We start from the raw sequence: 24497 nt of genomic DNA on the forward strand, positions 1-24497 counted from the left end.
TGTTGCAGGATTTTTTTTTTTTTTGAGATGGAGCCTCGCTCTGTCGCCCAGGCTGGAGTGCAGTGGCCGAATCTCAGCTCACTGCAGGCTCCGCCTCCCGGGTTTACGCCATTGGTGGGATTTTTAAGGAATCAGAGAGACCGATGGGGTTCAGGAGGATATTTATTAATTATTTAGGTGCACTGGCCCAGTCGGATTAACATCCAAAGGACTGAGCGCTGAACAAAGAGTTAAGTTACCTTTTAAGCATTTCGTGGGGGTAGGGAGATCTGTGCAGGGGGAAGCATACTACAGAAGCGAGAATCAAAGGCAGTTATTCAACTGAGACATGTGTTACATCATTTCTTACTTTTCAAGGAGAAACATGTTTTGTGACTTGAGTTTATCTGTCTAGTGACATTGCAGCTACACAGCTAGGGAATCAGGGGCTTCACAAGGCCTGGGAAGGGAGGAGAGATAAGGCTCACTAGCCACAGAAAAATAGGCGTTTTTAAAGGACTCCAGCTCTTTTTCTTTCTCAGGGGGAACCGAGTTTTCTTACATACAGCTGAGTTTCTGCTTACGCACTCTTTAATTTCTTTTAATTCCTGTTCCAATATCTCATTATGGTTTTGATTTGCATTTATCTCGTAGTTAGTGATAATCATGAGAGGACTTGTATTTCCCTTAGGATTAGATGATGTGGCTCTTGGCCAGAGTTTTGGAGAGCGCAACCCTGGCCCGTGCGCCTGCTGGGTCCTCCGAGTTCTGCAACCGGCCTGCGCGGCATCTGGTGGCCTCCGGGTAAGGCTGGCTCACGGAAAGAAAGAATGAATGCAGACTACGGGCAGTGGATAGAGGTCTCGGATGCCAGCAGGCCTCCCAACCCAACAGGAACTGGCTCAATTCCCAGAAGAAAGCGATCGGCCCCCGAGGCAGGAAGGCCGTCTCTGGAGCAGGGCGCGCCGCCTGCGGGCTGCCCCAGGCCGGGGTCGACTAGAGGGCCAGCGCACGCAGCGGCAACAGGAGCGCCAAGAGGTGAGGCGGGTTCGCCAGGAGTGGGGCCAGCGCCCGGGCTGCCAGCCGAGCAGGGGTGTCTTGGCGGAGCCCCCTCGCCGGCTCCCAGAGAGTCTGGGAAGAACTGGGCGGGGTGTCCCCAGCGCTGGGCCCCCAAGCGTGGCAGCAGTGGCCGGGAGCGGGGAGCGAGCGGGGTGTGGCGCCAGAGTGCAGGGAAAAACACCAGGCGCGGGAATCCGGGAGCACGTAGAGGGCTGCGGCTCCAGCCTCAGACAGCCGCGTTCGGACCCTTTGCATTTAAGAAAGCTTCCGGGGAATGCACACGGCGGGACCACCGCCCTCGTGCAGCCATCCCCGCAGGTGCAGGAAGAAAAGAATAATCGATGCCCAATCCGGTGAGTTTTTTTATCTGAGCAGCGGCCTGGGTCAGAGCGAACATGAGTTTTGGAAGCGAACTGTTCGTGTGTTGTGCACCTCTGGACAGGTTACTTATCCTCTCTGGGATCCAGTTTCCACACCTGTTTAAAAAAGAAAGAAAGAAAAAAAATGGTTAAAATTAGACTTCCCTCACAGAGATTCTGTGAGCCTTGTTTGCTTCCTAAATGTTACATGTTGCTATTTCTCCTGGGGTAATCTATGAAATAGGGTCTCCTGCTCCTATTTTACCCTTGGGAGATCTAGTTTCAGACCATTAAGTAACTTGCCAACAGCAATTAATTGGAAACTGTGGGATTTGAATTCAGGAAGTCAAACTCCGGAGACTGGATATTATCTAATCCAGGTCCTACCATTTCTCAGAAGGGTGAACTTGGGTTTGCCACTTCTGAGATCCTTTTCCCTATCTGTGAAACAGGTGCAGTAATAGTAGCTTGCCTATGGGGTTGTGAAGATCTACTGAGCTAACCCACATACGTGTCCCCCTACCAATGTGTGCATGCTGGAAGGGTAAGATTTTTTTCTGTTTTGCTTGCAGATACATCCCCAGTGCCTGGCACACAGTAGATGTCCTATAAATACTTGTTGAATGAATAAGGAGCATAAGTTACCTTTTATCCTTCCAATAACCCCTGCTAGTTTCAGACTACTGATTAGGAGACAAAAGTTTAAAGAGGTTGAATAAGTCACCCCATGTTACCTGGGTGGTCTGTAGAGGAGTCTGTGTGATCTTGACGTGCAATCCAGGTTCCATCACCTCCTAGCAGGGTAAATGTGGCAGTTATCTGATTCCTCTGTGCCTCAGTTTCCTTATCTGTAAAATGAGGACAATAATAGCACCTATCCTATGGGGTTTTTCTGGGATTTTTTTTTTCTTTTGAGTTGCTGTCTTGCTCTATTGCCCAGGCTGGAGTGCAGTGCTGTGATTATAGCTCATGCAGCTTCAACCTCCCAGGCTCAAGCGATCCTCCTGCTTCAGCCTCCTGAGTAACTGGGACTATAGGCACACACCACCATGCCGAGCTAATTGTTTAAATTTTTGTAGAGATGGGGGTCTATGTTGCCCAGTCTGGTCTTGAACTTCTGGGCTCAAAAGATCCTCCTTCCTCAGACTCCTAAAGTGCTGGGATTACAGGCATGAGCCACCAAGCCCAACTTTTTTTTTTTTTTTTTTTAATTTATTTTTTTGAGACAGAGTCTCACTCTGTTGCCCAGGCTGGAGTGCCATGGTGTGATCTGGGCTTACTGCCATCTCTTGTCTTCCAGGTTCAAGTAATTCTCCTGCCTCAGCCTCCCAGGTAGCTGAGATTACAGGTGCCCACCACCATGCCCGGCTAGTTTTTTTGTATTTTTAGTAGAGATGGGGTTTCGTCATGTTGGCCAGGCTGGTCTTGAACTCCTGACCTCAGTTCATCCACCCGCCTCAGCCTCCCAAAGTGCTGGGATTACAGGCGTGAGCCACCACACCCAGCCTGAGCCCACCCTTTTGTGGGGATTAAATAAAGATGAAACACTCAGAACAGTGCCTGGCACTTAGTAGGTGCTCAATCAACATTAGCTACAGTAAGTGCTATGACCACCTCTACAAGAGTGGGGGAATGGCACAGTAGTTGCATCCATTTAGAAGAGGCAGAAGGAAGAGTGGGATGTCATGGGGCAGAGGTGATGAAGGAGCTTCCCCGCCTTCTCAGTAGCCCACAGAACCAGTCCCCGAAGAGGAAGGAGTGCCAGCCATATCCCTGCTCTTCACCTGGGGGCCCCAAGAGGCTGTCTCCAAGACCTACCATTCTTTTGTTAAACGAAAGAATGTCCTGTCCCCTCCGCATGCTTGCAGCTGATGAAGCTTTGGGAGGAGGATTTCAGGTGGGAAGGACAGTTGTGGAGTGGTTATTCTGGCTAGAACCGGGTTAACATGTCGTCCTGGAGTAATTCCTAGCTCTGGGATTTTGGCAAATTGCCTTTGGAGCCTCAGTTTCCTCATCTGTAGAATGGGGAGAATCATAGGACCACCTAGGGCTGTTGGAGGGATGATCTGCATTCATGTCTGGAGAGCACTAGGCAGAATGTCTGGCACATAATGAATGACAGCTCTAACTGTCCATGTTATTTGATGCTTGATGCTCCTCTCCATTCCTGGCCTTAGGATCTGTTGCTGTGTAGGTCAAGCTCTCCAAAGAGGATTAAATAAAGCACCTTTTCCTTGAACCCCTTCGCATCTATTTATTTATTTAGTTTTAGAGACTGAGTCTTGCTCTGCTGCCCAAGTTGGAGTGCAGTGGCACAATTGTAGCTCACTTCAGTCTTAAAGTCAAGCGATCCTCCGACCTCAACTTCCTGAGTAGCTGGGACTACAGGTGCTCGCCTCTACACCCAGCTAATTTTTTAATTTTTTGTTGAGACGAGATCTCGCTGTGTTGCCCAGGCTGGTCTCAAATTCCTGGCCTCAAGTGATCTTCCTGCCTCAGCCTCCCAAGTAGCTAGAACTTTAGGTGCACCCTACCACCCGCTTCTCATCTAGACGGTCTCCTTCCAGAGATCTCCACCTGTCAAAGTTTTGGAGAGTTTTGTGTTCTGGTAGGACAAATGCGGACTTCAAGTGTGCCAGGGCAGGCTGGACACGGTTAATCAATCCTGTATTCCCAGCACTTTGGGTGGCCAACGCGGGCAGGTCACTTGAGTCCAGGAGTTCCAGACCAGCCCAGGGAACATGGCAAGACCTCGTCTCTACTAAAAGTACAAAAATTAGCCGGGCGTGGTGGTGCATGCCTGTGGTTCCAGCTACTCGGGAGGCTGAGGCACAAGAATTGCTTGAGCCTGGGAGGTGGAGGTTGCAGTGAGCCAAGATCGTGCCACTGTACTGCAGCCTGGGCGGCATTGCGAAATCCTGTCTCAAAAAAAAAAAAAAAAAAAAAGTCCACGGCAGTTTCTGGGGACAATAAGGCTGGCATGGGCTGGGAAGGACATTGTGCTTTCCTCTTGCGGGGAGGCACTACATCCTTTAATATGGTACTTAGTAGATGAGGAATCCTAGACCTTTAACATAATCATAGTCTTTAATATCTGTTCTGCTTACCATGTGCCGGGTATTGTGCTAAGTCCCAGCCCTAGTCATCTATAGAACTCAGGCTCCAGAGCCAGACTGCCTGAGTTAAAATCCTGCCTCTGCCACTTTCTTGCTGTGTGACCTTGGGCCAAGTTACTTAACCTCTCTGTGCTTCAAATGACTCATCTGTAAACTGGGATGATTCTAGTAGTACCTAACTCATAGGGCTGCTGTGAGGATTAAGTACAACCCACACATAGATGGTGATAGAACAATGTAGTGATAAATGTTGGTCACTTATATATTATAATGACTTCCATTTTATAGCTGAGGAAACTGAGGCAGGCTCAGGGAAATTCATAACCCATCCAATGACACAGAGCTCTCCTTTCGATTCCAGTGTCTGCTCATTGATTTTCATTTCCTTCTTAATTCATGCCCCCCTCATTGTACCCCCTAATTCAATCATCAGCCTCTATCTAGGGTCCCTGCTTCCTGTGTCTGGGGCTCCCAGCATCTGCTGCTTCCAGAAGGTTCTCCCTCTTCCTCACTTCCCAAACTTGAGGGGCTCCCCAGTGACCTTGGAAATAGATCTTTTTCTTTTACTGTTCCTGTTGTTTTCTCCAATTACTAACACAATACACATGCAAGTTATTTTAAAATTGTATTTATAAAAATATTTGCATAGAATGTGAAAAACTCTGCTAATTTACCCCCTGGTGATAATTGCTGCTTGGAGTTTCATGTGTGTTACTCCAGATTTCTCCCTCTCCTCCTGGGTGTAATAATAGAGATTATTTCTACTTATCTTTTAAAAAGATGGGACCATGCTATTCATACTGCATGCAATTCACAGGAGACAATTTTCAAGATTTAACTTATTTTTTTGAAAAAGTTACACTGCCACATGATATAAAACCCCAAAGAGACCAGGCACAGTGACTTGTAATCCCAGAGCCTTGGGAGGCTGAGGCCAGAGGATCGCTTGAGGCCAGGAGTTCGAGACAAGCCTAGGCAACATAGGGAGACCCCCATCTCGACAAAAAAGAGAAATTAGGTGGGCATAGTGGTGAGTTCCTGTAGTCCTGGCTGCTCAGGAGGCTGAGGCGAGAGGATCGCTTGAGCCTAGCCTGGGTGACAAAGCAAGACTCTGTCTCTAAAAAAGAAAAATGGAAAAAATCCAAAAGATGTCTAAGCAAATATTGAAAAGTATCTCCCTCCATGTCTGTCTCCAGCCACCCAGTTTCTCACTCTGGAAGCAACCAGTATTGCCAACTTACAGTCTACCTGCAGACAAAAAACGTATAATTACAGTTTATAGGGCATATATGTATCATAAACCGAAATATGTAAAACTATAGTATAGTTTCTAGAAGAGGAGAAACAGAGGGGAGAAAACTCTATTAGAGAAAATGTTGAGTTGCTGATTTCCTTGTCCCATGCAATGGAGAGCGAGGAGACGCTTCAAAGTCCATGGAACTTGGTAACATTTAGCGCAGTGGTTCTCAGGTGGAGGCAGTTTTACCTCCCAGGGGATATTTGTCCGTTCCTGAAGACATTTTTGGTTGTCATAGCTTGCAGATGGGGTGGGGTTGGGGTGTCCTGCTGGCATCTAATAGATGGAAGCCGGGCATACTGCTAAACATCCTACAATGCACAGAACAGTCCCCCCAGCTCCCGACAACAGGCAGTTGTCTGGCCCCAAATGACAACACTGCTGAGGTTGAGAAATCCTGACTTATAGCTATAAAAAAATCAAAATTACTGCTTTGACTTCTTGCCTGGAGCTTGTTCGGCTCAGCTCCACGATGATTGGCAGGCAGAACCCCACGATCCAGGTGTTCCTAGAGTCAAATGCTGCCAGGTACTGTCCTTTCACCCACGTAATGACAGCTCTTGAGGCAAATCAAACTATCTTCTTGGAAACTACCACCCTCCTCCTCTCATTTCCTCTGATGACACAATTTATAACTCAAGTCTCTTCCACAGGAGAAAATTCCATTTCTCCATTGGAAAGCCACTGCTTTGCATTTTGTGCTAATACATCAAAGATTGGGGCTGGGTGCAGTGGCTCATGCCTGTAATCCCAGCACCTTGGGAAGCCAAGGGGGGATAATCACTTAAGCCCAGTAGTTTGAGACCAGCCTGGGCAACGTAGAGAGACCCCATATCTACAAAAATTAAAAATGTTAGCCAAATGTGGTGGTACATACCTGTAGTCTCATCTCCTTGGGAGGCTGAGTGAGGCAGGAGGATCGCTTGAGCCCAAGAGTCAGAGGCTGCAGTGAGCTGTGATTGTACCACTGCATTTCAGCCTTGATTGACAAAGCAAGAGCCTGTCTCAAAAAAAAAAAAAAAAAAAAAAAAAAAAGAGGAACAGTAACTATAGACCCCAATTCTTTTTGTGAATTATAGAACTATGACATTCTTTTTTTCTTTTAAATGATACTCCCCCAAGTGCAAGTGCCACAGAAACGGATCTTGTTTGTTTTGGCATTTGTAAAAATACAGAAATTTGATGCAGCCCTGGATTGTCTACTTCCTTCTTTATTTCTGTATGAATATAAAATTTCCTTCTCAGAGAAAACCCTTTGTGATGGATTAGCATCCCATCTGCTGGGGTTTATCCCTGGGAATCTGAGTCTTAGGTGGCTAGAAATAATCTTAGTCCGAACTTTCTCAAATGTTAACTGCTGTAGCCCTTCTCAACACTAGGAGGAGGGAGCATAGATAGTTCCCACTTTGTAGGTTAATGGGGAGGAAATTGAGGCTCAGAGGAGTTGAGACATTACAGTCTTAGAGTGCCAGAGTCAGCACTGGAATTCGAGTCAACTGTCTTGAAATGTGGGCTGGTTTTATACTGCCTGTCCTTTGTTTCCAGAAGGGACACACCATTGGTGATCATAATTACAGAGTTAAATCTGTATGGTCCGCATGTTGCCAAAGGGGATGTATCTATAGAAAAATGTGGCCAGGCGGCCAGACACAGTGGCTCATGCCTGTAATCCCAGCACTTTGGCAGGCTGAGGCAGGTGGATTACCTGAGGTCAGGAGTTCAAGACCAGCCTGCAACATGGTGAAATACCATCTCTACTAAAAATACAAAAATTAGGCGGGTGTAGTGGCAACACCGGTAATCCCAGCTACTTGGGAGGCTGAGGCAGGAGAATCACTTGAGCCCGGGAGGCGGAGGTTGCAGCGAGCCCAGATGGCGCCACTGCACTCTAGCCTGGGCGACAGAGTGAGACTCTGTCTCCAAAAAAAAAAAAGAAAGAAAAAGAAAAAGAAAAACGTGGCCAGGCCAGGTGGGGTGGCTTACGCCTGTAATCCCAGCAGTTTTGGAGACCGAGATGGGTGGATCACTTGAGCTCAGGAGTTTAAGACCAGCCTGGGCAACACAACAAAACCTCAACTCTTCAAAAAATACAAAAATTAGTCAGGCATGGTGGCTCTTACCTGTGATTCCAGCTACTTGGGAGGCTGAGGCAGGAGGATCCCTTGAGCCCAGGAGGCAGAGGTTGCAGTGAGCTGAGATCGCGGCAGTGAGCTGAGATCGCGGCACTGCACTCCAGCCTAGGTGAGAGAGGCCAACCCTGTCTCAAAAAAAAAAAAAAAGTAGCCAGTGCCTGGGGGTGTCTAGTGGAGCACCACGTTCTCTTCTTTGTTGGATTAATGAATTCAGGTAATCTCTTCCCACACCGCTTCACTATCTAGGGTTAAAAAAAACCACACAAAACGCAACTATTTACTTCCTTATGGTGTCCAAGGAATAAAATAACCTCTAGAAAGGACTTTGATATTTTTATTGAGCTGATATTACAATAATGTTAATGAGAGGGGGAAGTGAGGGCTTAGGAAGAAGGAAATGCACAACTTGGGACCTGAGTGAGTTCTTCATCTTTGCAGACTCCGTGGACAGAGGCCATAGGTACAGCTGTGATGTCAGAGGTGGGAGACTGATTTGCATTTTCACCAGGTGAGACCTGGTTATTCATTGGTTGGTGAGGAAAGAGATGATAGCCAGGGTGGCGTAAAACGGCGGTGAGCTCAGTAAATAACCCCCTCCCCGTGATCTTGGTGGCATCCCGCCCAGCCGTGTGACCAAGACAGCAAGGAGCATTCTTTAAGGCAACACGGCAGAGAGGCAGAAAAAGATGGGCCTTACCGGTTAGTTAAGAAGAAAAGAGGACCTGTTGCCTGTCCCTCTAGCTTTGAACTACAAAGTAGAGGGGAATTTTATCTGGATTTTCCTGCAGAACTGAGGGCAGGTAGGAGAAGGTGCTTTGAAGCAGGGGTGGGAGGTCACGGGAATAATGGGGAACGCTTGGGAACGTGTCAGGGAAGGAGGACAGAAACTGAGGCTGTCCTATTGCTTATTGCCAGACAAGGGCACAGATTTGAGGCACAACAGATATTTGTTAGAGGAAAGAATGACCATGGGGGAAATGGGAGGCAAGAGAGTGTTGGTGATGAGAACAAGCCCTACGGTTGTCTGCTTGAGTTGGAATCTGGGCTTCCCCAGGTCTAACTGTGGGATTCTGGGTCAGTTATGGTATGTTTCTGGCCTTGGTTTCCTTGTCTGTTTAATGGGTAGTGTGCCAAAAAGCTCCCACTTCCACAGGTGGATATCAGGGCTAATAAGAAAATACGGTACACGACAAATATGCCATAAATGTGACCTGTATGTCTGGGGGTGTCTACTGGAGCATCATGTTCTAGAAGAATGCTTTGCTGGATGAGTGAATTCACATGGCCTCTCCCAATGCTACTTCATTCTCTGGGGTTTAAAAACAATTTATTTACTTCTTTATGGTGTTCAAGAAACAATAATTTCTCATTTTTCTCATGCTTCTCAGTTTTCTCATCCTTCTCTTCTTCCTCTGATAAGTGATTTTTGTGTTGCTTTTTGTTTTTTGTTTGTTTTTGTTTGTTTTGAGACAGTATCTCACTCTGTTGCCCAGGTTGGAGTGCAGTGGTGAAATGCTAGCTCACTGCAACCTTGATCTCCCGGGTTCAAACAATCCTCCTGCTTCAGTCTCCTAACTAACTGAGACTACAGGCACATGCCACCATGCCCGCCTACCTTTTATGATTTTTAGTAGAGACAAGGTCTCACTATATTGCCTACGATGGTCTCAAACTCCTAAGCTCAAGCTATCCTCCTGCCTCAAAGTGCTGGCATTACAGGAATGAGCCACCATGCACTGCTAACAATGATGTTGTTGTTGTTGATGATGATGATCCAAGCCCAGCATATGCAATCAGAGAGGTATGGGTTTGAATCTCATTCTGCCTCTGTTTAGCTGTGTGACCTTGAGTGAGTTACTTAACCTCTCTGGGTCTCAATGTAATCATAAAATTGGGATAATAATACCTCCCCATAAAGTTGTTTGAGCATTCAGTTGCTAATACATGTGAAGGGCGTAGCCCTGGACCTGGCCTGCATATCAGCACTCAATAAACAGTGCTGTCCACATGCTTGTTACTGTTGTTGTTATTATTATTAACTTATTATTATTATTGTTATTGTTTGACTAGATTCTTTCTACCCTAGAGAGGAGAAGAGAAGCTCAGTAGAAATGAAGGTTAAAAGTAGGGTTTATTGTCATATTTTGCCAGGAAAGTCCTGTTCCCAGAAGACAGGGTCAAGTTCAAGCTATAGAACATCTTCATAAACACTTAATTAATAACCTCAGTGAATCATATTTGCCAAGATTTTTCAGGATGACGTGGCAGGAGGTGATACTATTATTGCTCAGGTTATTTCCAGTCACCTAACGTTCATCGTTCCCAGAGATAAATCACAGCTGCTAGAATGCTAATCATCAGAGATGGTCATTTCTGTGAAGGCATTCATAGGGAAAAGAATATTTATAGAGAGTGTAGTGGTGTGATCATAGCTTGTTGCAGCCTTGAACTTCTGGGCTTGAGTGATCCTTCTGCCTTAGCCTCCTAAGTAGCTGGGACTACAGGTGTGCACCACCATGAATGATTAAAAATCAACTAATTTTAGGCTGGGCGTGGTGGGTCATGCCTGTAATCCCAGCACTTTGGGAGGCTGAGGAGGGCGGGTCACGAGATGAGGAGATTGAGACCATCCTGGCTAACATGGTGAAACCCTGTCTCTACTAAAACACACACAAAAAACTAGCCAGGCATGGTGGCACACACCTGTAGTCCCAGCTACTGGGGAGGCTGAGGCAGGAGAATCACTTGAACCCGGGTGGCGGAGGTTGCAGTGAACCGAGATGGTGCCACTGCACTCCAGCCTGGTGACAGAGCAAGACTCCATCTCAAAAAAAAAAAAAAAAAAAAAAAAAAAACCAAAAAACCTCAACTAATTAAAAAATTTTCTGTAGCGACAGAGTTTCACTCTGTCCCCCAGGCTGGAGTGCAGTGTCATGATCATAGCACACTGCAGCCTCAACTTCCTGGTTTCCAGTCATCATCCAGGCTCAGCCTCCTGGGTAGCTGGGACTAACGGCTGCATGCCACTGTGCTCAGCTAATTGTTAAAATTTTTTGTAGAGTCAGGGTCTTGCTATGTCACCTAGGCTGGTCTCCAACTCCTGGTTTCAAGCAGTCCTCCTGCCTCAGCCTCCCAAAGCCCCAGGATTACAGGAGTGAGCCATCTCGCCTGGCTGAACATGGGTATCATTTAAAAGAAAAAAAAGACAGTCCTGTGTTTAGAATTCGCCAGAAGAATTGGAAGCCCATAGTTACAGTTCCCAGCCTTTGATGTGTTAGCACCCACATCCAGTGCAAAATAGTGGCTTTCCAAAGGAGAAATGGAATTTTATCCTGTGTCAGAGACTTGAGTTATAAATTATACAATCAGAGGAAAGGACTTAAAATGAGAGGAGGTGAGTGGGTATCTCCAAGAAAATGGTTTAGGTCACCCCAAGAATTGTCATTCCTGAGGTGAGATAACAGGACCTGGCAGTATGAGACTCATGGACACCTGGATCGCAAGGTTCTGTCTATCAGTCAGTGTGACACTGAGAAAGATCAGAGCCAGAGCCAAAAGCACAAAGCAGTAATTCTGATCCTGTCTGTTTTTAACATGTTGATTTTTTTTTATCATGGGTTTTTTTGGCATTTATTTTTATTTTTAAAAGTATCACGTTAAAATATTATTTATTTTAATGATATGGTGTGTCCCCACCCGAATCTCATCTTGAATTATAGCTCCCATAATCCTCACATGTCATGAGAGGGACACCATGGGAGGTAATTGAATCATGGGGGTGGGTTTTTCTCATGCTGTTCTCATGATAGTGAATACGTCTCATGAGATCTGGTGGTTTTATAAAGGGCAATTCCTTTGCACACGTGCTCTTGCCTGCTGCCACGTAAGACATGCCTTTGCTCCTCCTTTGCCTTCCACCATCATTATGAGGCCTCCCCAGCCATGTGGAACTGTGAGTCCATTAAACCTCTGTTTCTTTATAAATTATGCAGTCTTAGGTATGAAAATGGATGATATACTTGATTACTGGGATTTCTGGCCCCCTTTAAATTTGCATCCCAGCTCAACACTTACCTTACTTCCTCACCATAGTCCTGGCCCTGCTGCAAACAGCATTGAATCTAGAAACTTCCCAAGCTTGATGTCATACCCGGCATGGGAGAAAAGGTAGCAGAATTCAAGAGGTGAATGTGGAACAAATCAGAGTTGAAAAAAGAAAATTTGAGCTAGGTGTGGTTGGCATACACCTGTAGTCGCAGCTACTCGGGAGGTTGAGGCAGGAGGATGGCTTGAGCCTAGGAGGTCCCATCACTGCACTTTAGCCTGGATAACAGAATGAGACTCCATCTCTTAAAAAAGAGAGAGGGCTGGGTGTGGTGGCTCACACCTGTAATCCCAGCACTTTGGGAGACTGAGGTGGGCGGATGTCAGGAGATCAAGACCATTTTGGCTAACATGGTGAAACCCTGTCTCTACTAAAAATACAAAATATTAGCTGGGCATGTTGGTGCATGCCTGTAGTCCCAGCTACTCGGGAGGCTGAGGCAGGAGAATCGCTTGAACCCAGGAAGTGGAGGTTGCAGTGAGCCAATCGTGCCACTACTCTCCAGCCTGGGCAACAGAGCTAGACTCCATATCAAAAAAAAAAGAAAAAAAAAAGAGAGAGAGAGAAGAGAGAATTTGTTATGACTTAAAGATATTTAAAGGGGGGAAAAGAGAGAGAGAAAGAATTTGCTTTTCTGCTTCCCTGAGTGGGGTGAAAAGAGGGACATTCAGGATACCGCATTTCAAAGGAAACTCCAATGCCCTGCTTCCAAACCGCTTTCCAGGTGTCTCCATTTACTTAGGGACCTGGATTGCTCGGAAACCTCCATAGTCATATGCTTGCAGTTTTAAGTACTTACTTAATTTATCTTTTTTATTTGGAAATAACGTTTTTTATTTTCAAAATATTGTAAGCAGCTGGGTATGGTGGCTCACGTCTGTTGTTGTCCAAGCACTTTGGGAGGCCAAGGTGGGAGGATCTCTTGAGCCCAGGCATTAGAAATCAACCTGGGTGCAACTCTGTCTCTACAAAAAAATTTAAAAATAGGCCGGGCCCAGTGGCTCACGCCTGTCATCCCAGCACTTTGGGAGGCCAAGGTGGGTGGATCATGAGGTCAGGTCTGGACAACATGGTGAAACCCTGTCTCTACTAAAAATACAAAAAATTAACTGGGCGTAGTGGTGGGCGCCTGTAATCCCAGCTACTCAGGAGGCTGAGGCAGGAGAATTTCTTGAATCCAGGAGGCGGAGGTTGCAGTGAGGTGAGATTGTGCCATTGGATTCCAGCCTGGGTGACAGAGTGAGACTCAATCTCAACATTAATTAATTAATTAATTAATTAAAAAATAAAAATTCAGCCAGTCATGGTGACGTGTGCCTGTGTTGCCAGCTACTCACGAGGCTGAGGTGGGAGGATCACTGGAGCCCAGGAGTTAGAGGCTCCAGTGAACTATGGTTGCACCGCTGCACTTATCCCTTTTCCTTTCTCTTCCTTCTCCCATTCTGTTCTCTGCTAATTTTGTTTCATTTTTTATATTTTGTTGTTTCCTTCATAGCGATAAATCAGGATATCTCAACTTTTGTATGACTGACACATTGGACCAGACCATTCTTGGCTGTGGGGGCTGTCTTGTGCATTAGAGGATGTTTAACAGCATCCCTGGCCTCTACCCACTAGATATCAGTAGCACACTCACTGCAGCTGTGACAACCGAAAGTTTGCCAGACTTTGCTCAGTGTCCCTTGGGGGCAAAATCACTCCCAGTTGAGAACCACTGCCAATGATGACGTCCTTACAGTTCCTTAAACTTGGACAGCGTTGCTGACTCTCCATTTCATAAGAGAAGGAATTTAGCACCTCAATATTTTCCTCTAATAAAGTTCTTCCCCCTGCATTTCCCCACTTCTAAAAATTATTTTTTACATATTGTGGTTTACAAACTTGCATTTTGTGTCTTACAAAGTACAATTACATGTTTCTTGCATTGTAGGTTGAATACTAGGAAAAAGGTTTTTTCCCGCTGTGCTTTCAACAAAGAACACTTCTGTGACCAGATATTGGCGGGGGTTGAGGGGTCCACACCAACCAAGTCTCCAACACCAGCTGGGTGCCCCACAGTTTATTATTATTATTATTATTATTATTATTTTGAGATAATCTTGCTCTGTTACCCAGGCTGGAGTGCAGTGGTGCCATCTTGGCTCACTGCAATCTCCACCTCCCAGGTTCAAGCGATTCTCCTGCCTCAGCCTCCCAAGTAGCTGGAACTACAGGCATGTGCCACCACACCTGGCTAATTGTTTTGTATTTTTCATAGAGAGAGGGTTTTGCCATGCTCGCCAGGCTTGTCTCAAACTCCTGACCTCAGGTAGTCTGCCCACCTCAGCCTCCCAAAGTGCTGGGATTACAAGTGTTAGCCACCACACCCGCCACCACCATTTTGTTGAATTCCAACATAATCTGACTGGAGTTAGTGTCAGAACCCACAGGTTAATGGCTCAGCCCCACGAGACTGCTTCCCAACTTTAGACACCAATTTCAAGTCCTGGCCTCGGGAACTTCTGACCAACTGACTATAAAGTAGAAGTTCTTGGGACTCTTCCACAGGTTCGATTATTTTCTAGAATGGCTCACACAACTCAGAGAAACCTTTACTTACGTTTACCTGTGCATTATAAAGAATGTGATAGGCTGGGAGTGGTGGCTCATGCCTGTAATCCCAGCACTTTGGGAGGCCAAGGCGGGTAGATCACTTGAGGGCAGGCGTTAGAGACCAGCCTGGCCAACATGGCGGAAACTGGTCTACAAAAAATACAAAAATTCGATGGGCATGGTGGCGGACCCCTGTAATGCAAGCTACTTAGGGAGGCTGAGGCAGGAGAACCACTTCAACCCGGGAGGCAGAGGTTGCAGTGAGCCGAGATGGCACTATTGCCCTCTAGCCTGGGTGACAAGAGTGAAACTTTGTCTTTAAAAAAAAAAAAAAAAAAAAAGAATATGATAAAGGATACAGGTGAACAGCCAGGTGAAGGGGTACACAGGGTGAGTTCCAGAAGAGTCCTAAGTTCAGGAGCTTCTGTCCCAATGAGTTGGAGGGTGTCACTCTCCAAGAATGTGGATGTGTTCAACCTGGAAGATCTCTGACCTCTTCACTGAGGGTTTTTATGGAGGCTCCATTGATTATTAAATCAATCTCCAGTCCTTTTCTCATTCCTGGAGGATGAGGGGCGAGGCTGAAAGTTGCAAGCTTCTAACCCTGGTTTGGTCTTTCTGGTGACCAGCCCCCATCCAGGAGCCCCTGTTGAAAGCTGCCTCATGAGAACAAAAGATATTCCCGTCACCCAGGAATTTCCAAGAGATTAGGAGCTCCGTTTTAGGAACCAGAACCAAAGACCAAATATTAGAACAGAAGACGCTCCCATCACCTAGGAAGTTCCAGCGTTTTGGGAGCCTGTGCAGGAAACCTGGAATAAAGACCAAAGATATATTTCTTATCACAAGTCACACTATCACAGGTAGATTATAAAAGATGAAAGCTACCTGGCTTCGAAGCTGTGGTTATGTGTGCATTAGAGAAGTTGAGTTCCTAGAAAGGGACATCTAATTCTATGTCACTTTATGTCACTTAATCTGAATCATTGGTTCCGGTGAAGTGAGTTTGCTGTTTGTTTTGTTTTGTTTTGTTTTTTTAATTGTGCACCCTTGATTGCGCACAGACAGGTCAGAGTTTAGTTTATTCATATCCGGTTCTGACTTTCTTTACAGCTTTTAGAGGATTGCTTGTTTTGGAGTTTCTATTTGTCTTTGATTTTTTGTTGTTGTTGACAGACAAAATATACACAGCTTTGCTGTATCTCTGAAGTCACCCCTGTTCTTATTCATTCTCTTTGTTGGGTGGTGTAATTTGGACCAACTGTTTTCTAGAGCTGGGATTTCTTTCCATTGTCTCTTGAATATCATTTCTCCCTTTCTCTCAAATGCCTTTGTTGTCTTGCTTTAGCTTTTCCTCAAGCATTTTATGTATGTATGTATGCATGTATGCATGTATGTATGTATGTATGTATGTATGTATTTGTTTATTTATTCCTGCCACCTTTCCCAGACCCGGTGGTAGAAAACAGGGAGGATCCCTAGCCAAAGGGAGCATTAAACTTTATCATTTTTCACTGTTCCTGGCAGGATTCTGAGCACACTGACAGTGGGGAAGGAAAGAAGACAGGTTTCTGTAGCCTACAGGTCTCCAGTAAGCAGACCTGTAGACAGATCTCTGTCATCCAGGTTCAAGTGCAGTGGCATGACCTCAGCTCACTGCAACCTCTGCCTCCCGGGTTCAAGCGATTCTCCCACCTCAGCCTTCCATGTAGCAGGGATTACAGGCATGTACCACCACACTCAGCTCATTTTTGTATTTTTAGTAATGACAGGGTTTCACCATATTGGCCAGGCTGGTCTCAAACTCCTGACCTCAGGTGATCAGCCCATCTTGGCCTCCCAAATCGCTGGGATTACAGGCGTGAGCCACGCACCCAGCCAATAGCACCTATTTCTAAGGCTATGGTGAGATTTAAATGGGCTAATGCTGTCCAGTTCTTATAACAGTGCCTGGCACAGATATATACGTTGTTTTGTTATCATTGGTTTCTATTTTGTGTTTTGCTCTCTGCAAATCCAGAGCAATAATACTTGGGTTGTGTTACATAATACTTGTTTAAGCATTATAGGACTATTATAAGAATCTGAATTAGTCTCATAAAGAGCTACGCTTCTGACCCCCAAGGTGGATCCAGAAGGAGGTTCTTTTTCCTCTAAAAGAGGGAGACTTGATGCAGCCCCATACATGCAGGGTGTGCATAAAAGTCACCCCAGCTTCATTGCCTCCTGCGACCTTTCCCAGACCCGGTGATAGAGAAGAGGGAGGATCCCTAGCCAAAGGGAGCATTAAACTTTATCATTTTTCACTGTTCCTGGCAGGATTCTGAGCACACTGACAGTGGGGAAGGAAAGAAGACAGGTTTCTGTAGCCTACAGGTCTCCAGTAAGCAGCATCCTTTCTTGTCGGATAGCAGAAGAGCCCACTCCTAGCAGATCTCAGTGGGTGCAAGAGCCGGGATGGGCACCTTGACTTGTCTCCAGCTGTCCCAGAGAGGGGGGTCCCCCTTCTTCTGGGGTGGGATGCAGCCATCCAGCCAAGCAAGAAGTGGCCAACCTGCTGAAGCACAAGCAACCGACAAACCCACTTTTTGTTTTGTTTTGCTTTAAAAAGCAATTTAATCATCTTAAAACATCTTGTATTGCTTCTTTTTTTTTTAAATGCTCACCTTCTATGTGATGGTAACGAATCTACTTTTTTCTTCCCCCCTCTCTCCCTGCTCCTTGCTGGCTGATCTGCAGTGATTCTTAAACTTTGTCGCATAAAGGAATCACTTGGGAAACCCGATAAAAAGCTAAATTCTCAGGTCCCACTTGAGATTTAGTGAATGAAAACTTCTGAGAATGGGACCTGGGCTGGGGTGGTCTTCCTGGTACTGATGGGGTTTTAGCACAGAACTTCCAGTGCTAAAACTGGGAAAGTCCTGATAAACTGGGATGTTGGTCACCTGAGGATCCTTGTGCCCCCCTCTCCAGCAATCTCCCAAGTGACTCCCATGGGCACCCAAGCTTGATATTGTCAGATGCACCCTCACCAATAATGTCTTAAATGTTGGAGTTCTGGCTGGACACAATGGCTCACACCTGTAATCCCAGCACTTTGGGAGGCCAAGGCCGGCGGATCACTTGAGGCCAAGAGTTCAAGACCAGCCTGGGCAACATGGTGAATTAAATTAAAGTTAATTAAAATTAAATTTAATAGCTAGGCACAGTGGCTCACACCTATAATCCCAGCTACTCAAGAGGCTGAGATGCAGGAATCACTTGTGTCCAGGAGTTCGAGGCTGCAGTGAGCTATCATCGTGCCACTGCACACCAGCCTGAGTGACAAAACGAGACCCTATCTCTGAAAGAAGAAAAATACATAAACAATTTAGTTTCTCAATCTAGTTCCCGAGCTAGCCATATTTGAAGTGTTCCCATAGCTACATGTGGCTAGTGGCTGCCATATTGGACATGCAGGTAGAGAACCATTCCATCAGCATAGAAAGTTCTGTTGGACAGCATTGCCCTAGATCAAGGTTTGTCAACCTTGGCACTCTTGGGATTTGGGGCCAAATAATTTTCTATTGTGGGGAGGCCGGCCAGTCTTGTAAATTTTAGGATGTTTAGCAGCTATCTACTAGATGCCAGTATGACACCCCCTGCTACAGTTGTGACAACCAAAAGTCTCCACACATTTCCAAATGTGCTCTCAGAGGCAAAATTGCCTCTCTTGAGAACCACTGCTCTAGATCTATAGTTTCTGTCACTGTCTTTGTAAAATAGAATGAAAGCCAGCTGCACACGCTGCGCACTTCAAACAGAACATCAGCACCCGAATGCAAACATTGTACTGCGATTCAATTGCATCCACCAGCTTTACATCTAAGGCCTGTGAGCTTCACCCAGCTTGGGGACTGTCTTAGGAGAAAGTCTTATTACAAAGTAGCGTTAATCAAGTGGGCTCAGAGTTATAGTTAAGGTAAAACTGCTGGGAGGGGTTTAGTCCATGAACTTCCTTCCAAGAAAGGATCATGGTAAAAGAGGAGGAATCTTAGCTAGCAGAAGGAGATCTGACAGTCTTCAAACATCCTTGTAAAATAAAAGAATCTTCCTATTCTAGCTTTTTTAAAAACAAATTTTACTTGTGAAGATTAATTGGTGACATTTGCCAAATCTATCTTCCCAAATTTCCCTTTTTTTTTTTTTGAGACAGCATCTTTGCCCAAGCTGGAGTACAGTGGCATGATCATAGCTCACTGCAGCCTCAAACTCCCAGTCTCAAACGATCGCGCTGGCTCAGCCTCTGAAAGTACTGTGATTACAAGCTTGAGCCACCTCACTTGGCCCCAGTTCTCATTTAAAAAATACATTAGAACTCATGTTAATTCGGTGTTATAAGAGGCATTTGTTACTTCAGTAGTAAACACAATACCTTAGACTATTTCCTTGAAGGATTTTTTGCCATAGTTAGGTGATGCCTTTCAAGTGATTAAAATTCATTTTTCATTTTCTAGCTTCTGACTCTTTCTCACTCATTTAACAAGCTAAAAATCTTACATTCTCTTTACATTACCTTTCCTTGGGAATTGAATAAATATCTTGAAAACAGCAAATTCCTTATAGAAAGGAAAACAAGCAAACAAAAAACAAAAAGAACAAGAGGATGTGACTATTTTGCTGTATTTCTATTTTCCTTTTTTGTTTGTTTGTTTGTTTTGTTTCCTTGAGACAGAATCTCTCTCTGTTGCCCAGGCTGGAGTGCAGTGGCATGATCTCGGCTTACTGTAACTTCCGCCTTCCAGGTTCAAGCGATTCCCGTGCCTCAGCCTCCCAAGTAGTTGGGATTACAGGTGCGAGCCACCATGCCCGGCTCATTTTCTTATTTTTAGTAGAGATGGGTTTTCGCCATGTTAGCCAGGCTGGTCTCCAATTCCTGGCCTCAAGTGATCCACCCATCTCGGCCTCCCGAAGTGCTGGGATTACAGGTGTGATTGCTGTCTTGAAATCATAGACCTTATTTTCTAAGCATAGACCTCATTTTCTTAGGCTCTAAGGGGTCTAAGTGTATGGCTGTGAAGGTGCCTGACACTCTGAAAAGCGAACACGGATCGCACACTAACAAATGTTTACTTACGGGAAGGCTTTGTTAACTGAGTGATGGAAGCTATTGCTCTCACATAGAGACTATTGACATTACCTTTATTTCCTGGCCCTAAACATTACACACTGCAGATAAAGGAGTTCCTAGGCATTTATTTGTCATGGCATCGAGGCTGACAGCCAAAGTAATCATTACACTAATACGGCAAACCCAGAAAGAGCAATGAAGAGCAGGCAAGCAAACAAAATCAACGTCTCTGCTGAAATATGCCTGTGTGTGAGCGTCCCATGACCTGGTGCTCCGGCAACCGCTCGCCCATGTGTGGGGGCCATCATCCTTGTGTTGGAGTTGTCCATCCAAGATCAGGTGCCTGCAGAAAGAATGGGAGCTTCCAGAACTGCTAATGTGAAACTTTGGTTGAAATGAGATGCCTGGGAATGAGCGATTTCTTCTTTTTAAATTCTTTTTCATTGCCTTTCAAGAATTCTTAGAATTAGCTGGTTTTGAACTCCTGACCTCAGGTGATCCACCTGCCTTGGCCTCCCAAAGTACTGGGATTATGGCAGGAACCACTGTGCCTGGCCCAAATTTCCCCTTTTCATAAGGACACAGTCATGTTGCGTTAGGTCCCACCCCAGTGAACTTATTTTAGCTTGATTACCTCCACCAAGATCCTACTTACAAATCAGGTCACATTTTGAAGTACTGTGGGCTGGGACTTGAACATACCTTTTTGAGGGGATGCAACTCAACTCATAACAGTGGTCATAGTATGAACAGCATGCCCTGGAAAGTCACACATCACATTTATGATAGTGGTATCTTCCAGATAGGGAAGAGGACACCATGGAAAATTGGATTAGGAAGAGGTATTAGAGAGCTTCACCAGTAATGTTTTATTTCCTTAATAAAACAAATTCAAGTCTGGAATTAATATGAAAAGGATTAGCATGAGTTAATATTTGATCTTCTCTATGCTTCACTGTAGTCTAATGTTTCAAGTTTTTAAGAGAAGAGAAAACAGGAAGCCATTTGAGCCAGTGTTTTCTGCTTCCAAATGCACAGGATTGGGTTGTACAGTATGAGCCCATCTTTTATGGAAGCTTAAGTCCTCTGTCTTCTGATTTTCAGGACATGAGGCTCTGCCTGCAGTCAGCAACTTGAGTATTCAGACTTCAGACCAGCATCACGGATTATAACCGTCCGTAAATCACCCGCAGCCCAGCTCCCATCAAAAGCCAGCCTGCAAGACCCATGGACACGTGACTCCAGTGTTCCCAACAACATCTTAAGATCAAGTTGGTTTGAGCAACGTGAGCATCTATTTGGGACAAAGCAAGAACAATAAGGGTAAAAAAGTAAGTTTTCATGCAGCTGAATTTATTCAGTTAAATGAACTACCCTTCCTTTTGAGATGGGGTCTCTCTCTCTTTTTTTTTTTATGTCCATAAAATGTTTTATGAGATAATGGTGATAGTCATTTGTGATAGCTGCCATTGCCTTTAATGTCCTTAGATGGCAAAACAGAATTTTAGTGGGACTAATTTCTTTCCCTCTCCCCACTCTCTGCAATAAAAAACAATTTTTTTTTTTTTTTTGAGACAGAGTCTCGCTCTGTCGCCAGGCTGGAGTGCAGGGGTGCGGTCTCAGCTCACTGCAACCTCCGACTCCCTGGTTCAAGCGATTCTCCTGCCTCAGCCTCCCGAGAAGCTGAGATTATAGGCACGTGCCACAGCAAAAACAATTTTTTAAAAATTAATTGGTCTGTTTTAAGTCAAATAAATGATGGTTCATTGGAACTAGTTAAGAGCTTCTGTAGAATCATTTTCATAATTTTAACTGTGGGTCTTAAGTATGTAGGGATCTTGTATCATTTACAGGATCATCACTAGCATATAGAACGTTGATTTCATTTACGTTGAGAGGTTAATCATGGGTTCTGTCGTGACAAAGTTCACCCCATTAGAAGACAAAACGTGGGGGCCGGGTGCAGTGGCTCACACCTGTAATCCCAGCACTTTGGGAGGCCAAGGCAGGTGGATCGCCTGAGATCAGGACTTCAAAAGCAGCCTGGCCAACATACTGAAACCCAGTCTCTACTAAAAATACAAAAAATTGGCTGGGTGTGGTGGCGGGCGCCTATGATCCCAGCTACTCAGGAGGCTGAGGTAGGAGACTCGCTTGAACCCAGGAGGCAGAAGTTGCCGTGAGCCGAGATCGCGCCATTGCACTACAGCCTGGGCAAGAGGAGGAGTGACACTCCGTCTCAAAAAAAAAAAAAAAAAAAAAAAAGAAGAAGAAGAAGAAGACAAAACGTACGTCTGAAATTGGACGTTGTGGCTTTGTTTTGCCTCTCTTGGGGCAACTTCCTGCTCTTGGTGCTCGTCAATTTGCTGCTTTGTAAGGTCCTGCTTTCTCTTTCGTGTCTTTCAGGTAATAAATGTCCTCAATTAGAAAAATTAACCTTTGGACAATTTACAGGCTACGTGATCACATGTTCTAGCCAGGCCCGGGGCGGGAGATGGGAAAAGGAGATTAAAGACAAGAATCATAGCTGGCCATCTTCTGCTGGCACCTGTAGATCTAAAGCATTCTTTATGAGAGTTCCGTGGTATTCCACAGTGCAGATGTCCTGTGACTGATTCAGCCCATCCCCTGTTGATGAATTTTTGAATTGCTCCCAGTTTTTTGTCATTATACACAAAGCTTGGCCTGACAATCCTTAGTGATTCTGGCTGAGCGTCTGGGTTTCGTGAGATCATTTTGATGGTGCAGAGCAGAACTCGTGGGTGGCTGACCTGGCCTTATGTTAGCTTGAGGCTGGGAGAAGTGGGAGGCAGCAGAGAGCCAGGTAAATAGCTTGAATGTGACCTCATCCATATTCTAGGATGTAATTGATCCCTTGAAGATTTCTGAATTAGCTGAATGACAAACACAAGATAGTTGGATGACCCATTCAAACCAGGAAGCCTTGCAACATCAAGTAAGGAGTCCTCAATTAACAGCCTTAGAAGACATGTCATTGCTTGGGCATGTGATTGAAAACCATTCAAACAGTGAAGTGAGAAGCCCTAAATGGGATATGGAAAGGAGGACTTGAAATAGATGGTTCAATAGCCCTTATTGAGGAGATGCTAGAGAGACAAAAACTAGGGAGAAAAAAAGTAAGATAGTACCCTCTTGGTGCTTTTTCCAAGGCAACAGGAAACAGTATCATTCCTTTGAATCTGCAGGATCTCTCATTTACTCCTCTCATAGTTAACAGGAAGCTAAGGGTAAGGTTCTCAGAAGGCCACTCCCACTTCATTTGACATCAGTGTGAGACTATTTCCTTATGGCCATTTCCTCCTCTCTCTTCCCCAGTCTTTTTCTGTGGGTTTAGCTCTTTGTTTGTTTAGGTATTTGTTGCAGTGCGGGTGGTAGTGGTTAGAGCATTTGTTCCCAACTGTGAAACAGATGTGCAATACACAAGCTCTTGTCAAGTGACATTGGAACAGAGAACTGTCCAACAGACTTGAAGCTAATTGTTGGCTGATCACATATAACATCCATCTATCTATCTATCTATCATCTATCTACCCATCTGTGTATCTGTTTATCTATCTAATCTATGTGTATTTTTGTATGTGTGTTATACAAATGTGTGTGTATATATAATGTATATCATATATGTAGATGTATTATATATGTAGATATGAGTAAATATATACATAAATTGTATGCATGTCTTTGTGTGCATGCATATACATATAATATACACGTATAATACACATATACACATACAATATGAAGTTATATACGTACATACGTATATATAAATTTGTCAAAGATTCCAAACAAAGACCAAAATGATTTGTATCAGTCAGGCTAGTCTAAGCTCTGCTACATCAAAATAAACTTTCTCAAAATCTAAATGTCTTAAAACATAAAAGTTTGTTTCTTGCTCGTGAAAAGCTACTGTGGGTAGGTACAGGTGGGCTGTGATCCATGCAGTCATGCAGGAACCCAGGCTGGTGACTGGGTCCCCTTTGGAAATATCACTGGTTCCCATGGCAGTGGAAGGGGAACTCGAGGGTCTCATTTTGGCTTTTGAATGCTTTTGCTTGGAAGTGACACAGTCACTTATGCTCACAGCCCATTGGCCAGAGATAGCCATATGTGAGAGGCAGCCTTATGTGATTGTCTCCCTGCATCATAATGACCTGGAGGGGACTCCAGAATCTCTTCCCAACTCCACTCCTGCAGCCCCTCTTGGAGTTAGAGCTTCTGAGTGCTTTGTTTGATGGTGACCCTGAGTCCTGGTTTCATTACATTGTTATTTGATCCCTTTGAAAGAGTTCTCATGATAAATTATTTTCAGAAATTGATCTTGGGAGGAAGGGTAGTCCTCTTGAAAAATTGATGTAGTTCCTTTTATTCCCACAAAAAGTGAGTATTAGATAACTTGTCATTCCCTTTTAGTCTTGGCTAATAAGAAGTTCAGGGCAAAATTTAGTTCTCAGTTATAGTCACCATGTCAGCCTGGGAATTTTGTAGGATTGCTCCTTCCTGTACCTGATTATAAGACCTTCCTTCCTTCCTTCCTTCCTTCCTTCCTTCCTTCCTTCCTTCCTTCCTTCCTTCCTTCCTTCCTTCCTTCCTTCCTTCCTTCCTTCCTTCCTTTCTTTCTTTCTTTCTTTCTTTCTTTCTTTCTTTCTTTCTTTCCTTCTTTTTTTGAGACAGGGTCTCACTGTGTTGTCCCGGCTGGAGTACAATCGTGCAGTCATAGCTCACTG

The 24497-nt window shown here is 45.0% G+C and overlaps 1 protein-coding gene and 1 long non-coding RNA gene across 5 annotated transcripts in view; one reads left to right on the forward strand and one right to left on the reverse strand.

Moving 5' to 3' along the window:
- Nucleotides 1–144: 144 nt before the first annotated feature.
- LOC144338080 (uncharacterized) overlaps nt 145–24497 on the reverse strand; it is an 85314-nt gene continuing 60961 nt past the window's right edge. The window contains exons 1-4 of one of the 2 annotated variants that reach the window (XR_013411887.1): nt 7931–8072; nt 6688–6810; nt 2132–2245; nt 145–1514 (exon numbers count right to left, since the gene is read on the reverse strand). This is a non-coding gene — a long non-coding RNA (uncharacterized LOC144338080). Of the gene's footprint in view, nt 1515–2131; nt 2246–6687; nt 6811–7930; nt 8073–24497 lie in introns of those variants that run through there. The other variant, XR_013411888.1, reaches the window with a different exon arrangement.
- The window catches only part of TMC5 (transmembrane channel like 5), a 91242-nt gene continuing 67219 nt past the window's right edge, over nt 475–24497 (forward strand). Inside the window, exons 1-3 of one of the 3 annotated variants that reach the window (XM_015125725.3) lie at nt 931–1017; nt 1850–1941; nt 20854–21080. The gene's annotated coding sequence lies outside the window, so the exon portion shown is untranslated. Of the gene's footprint in view, nt 1018–1849; nt 1942–20853; nt 21081–24497 lie in introns of those variants that run through there. The other 2 variants (XM_015125724.3, XM_077986369.1) reach the window with 2 other exon arrangements.

Source organism: Macaca mulatta, chromosome 20 (assembly GCF_049350105.2).
Source record: "Macaca mulatta isolate MMU2019108-1 chromosome 20, T2T-MMU8v2.0, whole genome shotgun sequence".
Lineage (NCBI taxonomy): Eukaryota > Metazoa > Chordata > Mammalia > Primates > Cercopithecidae > Macaca > Macaca mulatta.